General features: G+C 32.1%; 1 long non-coding RNA gene across 3 annotated transcripts in view; it reads left to right on the forward strand.

The window, feature by feature from the left end:
* The window catches only part of LOC107623654, a 7,243-nt gene extending 2,996 nt beyond the window's left edge, over nt 1-4,247 (forward strand). Inside the window, exons 1-8 of one of the 3 annotated variants that reach the window (XR_002358304.1) lie at nt 94-1,158; nt 1,341-1,407; nt 2,123-2,207; nt 2,497-2,604; nt 3,031-3,227; nt 3,349-3,441; nt 3,533-3,629; nt 3,721-4,247. This is a non-coding gene — a long non-coding RNA (uncharacterized LOC107623654). Of the gene's footprint in view, nt 1-93; nt 1,159-1,340; nt 1,408-2,122; nt 2,208-2,496; nt 2,605-3,030; nt 3,228-3,348; nt 3,442-3,532; nt 3,630-3,720 lie in introns of those variants that run through there. The other 2 variants (XR_001616571.2, XR_002358303.1) reach the window with 2 other exon arrangements.

The raw sequence follows: 5,588 nt of genomic DNA on the forward strand, positions 1-5,588 counted from the left end.
TATGTGCATATTACGTATGTAATTCAAATGTGTTTTTAGAAACTATCTACGTATGTATATTTTGTGTTAGTATTTAAAAATTGATTAATGTTCCATAAATTAATAAATTAACAAAATATATAAACAGATCAAATAAAAAAGGAAACAACTATAAAATGGTCAATAAAAAATATACATGAATGTTAGATAAATTTAGACTAACCTGGTCGAAGATCCATTCAACCTACTATAGTCGACACCTTATACATATGAATATGTGTCTTGTTATGACGTGTTAGATGTGGAAATTGAGGCCTTCAAATACCTGAAAAAAAAAATCAGGATGTGAAATTAAAAAAATTCCTTTGAAAAAATTAACTCATGAACCACAACAAAAGAATACGGCACTGAGATACATCGGAGGTGCCTATGATTAAATTAAAAAAAATTAATCATAAAGGTAAGGATATAAAATTAAAAACAACAGATTAAATTTAATTATAAATACTCCTTGGAGAAGGGCACAACACATTGAGCACCAAATAGGTCTGTAATGGTTGAGAAAGCATGTGCTGATGAAAATGTGTAATCCTTCTTATATTAGTTATCATTCAGGTTTTTTAATTTGAGGTAACGTATTTATATAGCATTTAGCAACAAAGGTTATTATAACTGAGTAGTTTAATATGGAATTCAAATTATCGAATCCTTTATCTTTTAGTTTTAACCACATTTTAAGCTGATAAATCTTAACTTCCGTATCCTATAATATTGCTAGAAGTTGTAAATAATATTTTCAAATTAATTCATAAAAAATTAAGATAATTAAAAAGCAAAAATTAAAAGAACACGTGTGCTTCTGGTTGCTAATTTAAATTGATAAAACTAAAAAATCATTTAATTCAAACGGTTCCCATTAAATGAATAGGTCAATTTTAGTTTAGCATTTCTCCTCCCAAATCTCAACCGTTTGGATGCTCACCAGACCCCCAATATTAGCATAACTCTGAAATTGTTACCCAAAGTAAATGTCAATCTCAGCTCCCTTTCAAACCGTTTGATAATCTAAGCCCCAACCATCTCAATGGAGCACAACTCTGCAGCTCCTACTGTTGAACCAACCTTAATCCTCCATCCATTTCTCTGCAAGAATCCTGCCTCATTAAGATATCTCTGCTGGTAGCGCTCTGTTACTCCCCCTTTCTCGCCATCCAACTTTTATATTGTTTCTCTGGGTTAACTTTCTCGAAGACAGTTGGGTTCTGCAGCGATCAAATACAAAATTTTATGGAAATTACTTCAACTACTTATTAAAATTTATGTTGAATAAATAATTTTCATACTTGTTTGTGTCTTTGTAGTGATGAATTGGAGAGCCATGAGGACTAGCAACTGAATCTGGTTACTCATCTTGTTGGTGGTTACAAGGTAAATTTGGTGTGTATTGTTCGTGTTGATTATGGTATATATGTTTTTTAGTAAACTGAAGAATTTTTTTTGGGTTAATTTTTGGCAAAGAATGTTAATCTTTGTCCAAAACTGTGCTGAAATTTTGATGAACTTGTAATAAAATGCAAAACGTTATTAATCTTGAGTAAAATTAACCTGAAGTATTTTAGAGAAACAGTTTTTCAGAGTTTTTATTTGGTCACTATGATCAGTCTCTTCTTAGAGAAGAAATAAATTTGTCATCTTTATTTTTAATGAAAACATATCTGAATTGATTTAACTCAGTTATCGGGATAATTAGCTGTTGGATAATTTAATGAAATTTAGATTGTTTTGTGTGACTATCTTAAATTTCATATAATTTTTTAAATTTTAATCGTACATAAATTTTGACCTCTTATCTTTGTTTGTTTAAATTTGACTCATGGGCTATTTAGATTTGATTATAAATTTTTTTGTTGAAAATATACGTTTAAGTTGTGTTTTTTAATTAATGTATATCAGAATATGTTTCTGTTTTTTGTATAGTTATTTAAGTTTTGATTTGGTAATTTTATCATACTCCAGTTATTTTATTATGCTTTGGTTATTTAAATTTATTATAAATAAAGTGGATACTCTTAGTTCGTTATAAGTTTTTCAGATATTCTATTAACCAAAACTTTTTCTCTTATTTTGGAATCATACCTTTTAGGTGCTGTTGACAAAATCTGATTGGCATTGCCACAGAGAATTAAAGACACTACAATGATTAATTGTTGAGTTCATTTCATGTTCTGGTAAATAGCGGTGGTTAAAATCCAATTAATTAAATTGGTATAGTCTTCAATGTGATTCCATAGAGCTTAATTTCATCTGTTCACATGTTTTACTCGCTTTAACATATGTTAATTGATATTATTTTTCCATTCACGAAATTCTTTCCTAGTGTTAACATGATGTCTATCAAAGTCTGGCAATACTTTCATGAAATCCCACTTTAGAAATAACAGAAGCACAGTAGAGAATAAATACTTTACTATAAACAATAACTGCACTAATAATTGCTTCTATTGGTGTTTGGTGCAGACCTATTTGCTAATTTGGCGGAAGAAGACTAAGAGGAAACCCAGAGGATTTTGCAGAAAGAAAGGAGGTGCAAAAGAAGTCTCTTAATGCTATAGTCATCAACTACAAGTAAATGTCAATTCTGTGTACTCTTACTTTTTTAGTTCCATAGTATGTCTGCCATGGTTCGAATAGATAAAAATCACCTGTTACATTTACATTTGTTGTTTGTAGTGATGCTGTAATATTTTAGAATGTGAATGCCATTTCTGCAGGCAAAAATCTTGCTTTAGCCAAAGAACAAAAAACTTATGAATAGGCTATATAGCCATTGGCTAAGGCTTCATTCATTTAATTCTCAAGTCTGAAGCCTCATCAGAACTTATATTCTGTTCATGAATTCTTTGGGGTAGTATGACACTCAATTCTATGGATGATATAACCAAGAATCTTGAAATCGGCTTTTTTTTTTTTTGTTATTGATATTCTTCACATTATCCATAGTCTTATGCTTGTTGATTGGTTTTGGTTAATGACAATGGCAATTTAATTTAGCGGGGCCGGAGAAAAAAATAAAGCGGAGAATTTTGCAAAGGATAGCAAAGAACTGGAAGGATATAAGACACAACTTGTATCATAAGTTTTACGAAGAAACAAGGACTTTTGAGAGAAATGTTAAGCATCGCCCATTAGGAATAGAAGAAAATTATTGGAAATGTTTTCTTGAATATCGCCAGAAGGAAGAAACAAAGGTAACCCTTGGTATTTTTTATTATTTCCACGAAAACATACATATGTCTACATAATAGACTCTTTACATTTTATATTCAATATCCCATTCTCATTTGTATTTGTTCTGTTATTTGTTCATAGAAAAATTGCAAACAAAATGCTTTAAATTGGAGTAAGCAACTTTACACACATAATCGGGGCTCCAAAACACTGGCAAGAACAAAAGACGAAGTGGTAATAAATAATTATTTGGTTTGAGTTTTCGCTTAATTTTCCTAAATATAGTGTTGTTATTTATATAATTATGTCGATATCAATGTTATAGGAGAAAGTACGTGGAAGGCCCATTGGTAGAGGAGAGTTGTGGACCATCACTCATAAAAAATGGCTCGTATATCTATGCAGATGTGCGTGTTGTTGGTGTAAGTAATGTTTGAAATTTTTAAACTTCTCTTATTGTATATATCGTGATAATTTTAAATAATCATAACCCAATTTCTTGTATATCTGTAGGAAGCAATTGCGAATATTGAAAGCCAAGATGAATTCTCTAAGCACCTTTCACAAAATGATTCGCTAGCACAAGTTCTTGGAAAGGAGCACCCAGGACGAGTTCGTACCTTAGGTGTTGGTACCATGTCCCACCCAAGTTTTTGGTAATGCTGCTGTACAACCGTCGGGTTCTGGTGTGTCAACTGAAGAGTATCAGAGGACGATTGTAGAATTAAAGGCTGAGATTGCAGAAGAGAAGGCGAAGAGACAGACAATGGAGAAGCTTTTGGGATATCTAATGCGACAGTAAGGAGACAATTTGCCAGCTGACGTTACTACAAAGCTGGATCCTTTGGGCAGTACACCGACCTCATCGCACGCAAGGCACCTTCTTCTGGCAATCATGACCCGCAACAAAAATAATGACTTTCAGTCAATGTTATTAGATACTATTGAATTTAAATTGTTTTATTGTTTTATATTTATTTTCTTAATTATCGAATTTTACTTTATATTGAATGATGCACTTATGACAATCTCATTATATATGTTATGTTTGCATATATATAATTTAGTTTGTTATGTTATTTTGTTGTTTCATTTGGTTGGAAGTTCTTTAAATTAATCGATAACTAATAAATTAAAGTTGAATAAACAGATAACTATAAAAGAGGCAAATAATAAAAAAAGCTAAAACTTTAATGGGAATCCGAAATTTGGGGGCAGTTTCTAACCGCCGTAAAATGGCCATTGTTTTCATTTTCCTGCTATTTAGCGGCGATTTGCAACCGCTGCAAAATTGACATACATTTTGCGAACCCCCTATGGTAGCGGGTAAAAACCGTCGCAAAACCATTTCTTATTACGTTGCGGTTATTCCAGCGGTTAGCTTAAACCGCCGCTAACCATTTACCCGCAGCCTATCTTTCAGCGGTTATTTAACCGCTGCAATATGTTTAGCGGCGGTGGGAAACCGCTGCAATATTGCTCCAGAACTGCCGCCATTTGCTGGTAGTGTTGTAGTATATAACTTGTCCGAAGAAGATTTATTTAGCAACTTCTTTCTTAGTGGTTGAAAAATACATCGATAATGCAGAATATAAAGTGTGTATAGTTACAAAAGGCACTCTAAAATTAAGTTAATAAAGTGTATTTTTATTTTTTAATATGAGTATCACATTTTCAAAAATATTGATGGTTAAATTTGTTTTTGAAAGATGAACTATTCTTCAAAATCATCTTAAAAAAGTTTACCAATTAAATTAGTTTTTTAAAGATTAAAAATAAAGTTTCCACTCCTTTTAGCCATTGTCTTAAATAATTAATGATGTAAAACATTAACTAACAAAATACATAATATCTCGCATGTCATATTAACTCCAGTGTTCCAGCTCCTCCGCTATCTCCCTCTTGTTCCTCCATTACCAAGTTCTACACCATTGGCAACATCACGTGTGCACCTTGGGGCCTCAGCTCCATTGTTATGCTTTGATCTACTGGTCAGCACTATCGAAATTATTTGGAATGTTTATATACCAATATTTTTACTATTTTTTCTAAACATGTTTTATATATAAACCGAGTCGGATAGCGTACCGATTTTCGATTAGTCGAATCGAATCGACTGATCTATCTGGTCAAGTTCTGAGAACATTGGTGAATATAGTTATTAAAATTGGACCACATTGGTTGGTTCGAACGAAAAATCAGTGAACCGGACCCCTACGACGCTCCAGCGTTCTGCAATTCCATCGTTCGATCCTTCATGCGTATGCAATGGGTTCGAACCCTTTCCTCAAGGAATGAGGCATGCTTGAACAGCCACTAAGCTGCCATGCTTCTTGTAAATATATGTACAAATTATAATACATATAGAAAATTTTCATCAA

The sequence above is a fragment of the Arachis ipaensis genome, chromosome B01 (genome assembly GCF_000816755.2).
Source record: "Arachis ipaensis cultivar K30076 chromosome B01, Araip1.1, whole genome shotgun sequence".
NCBI classification, from domain to species: domain Eukaryota; kingdom Viridiplantae; phylum Streptophyta; class Magnoliopsida; order Fabales; family Fabaceae; genus Arachis; species Arachis ipaensis.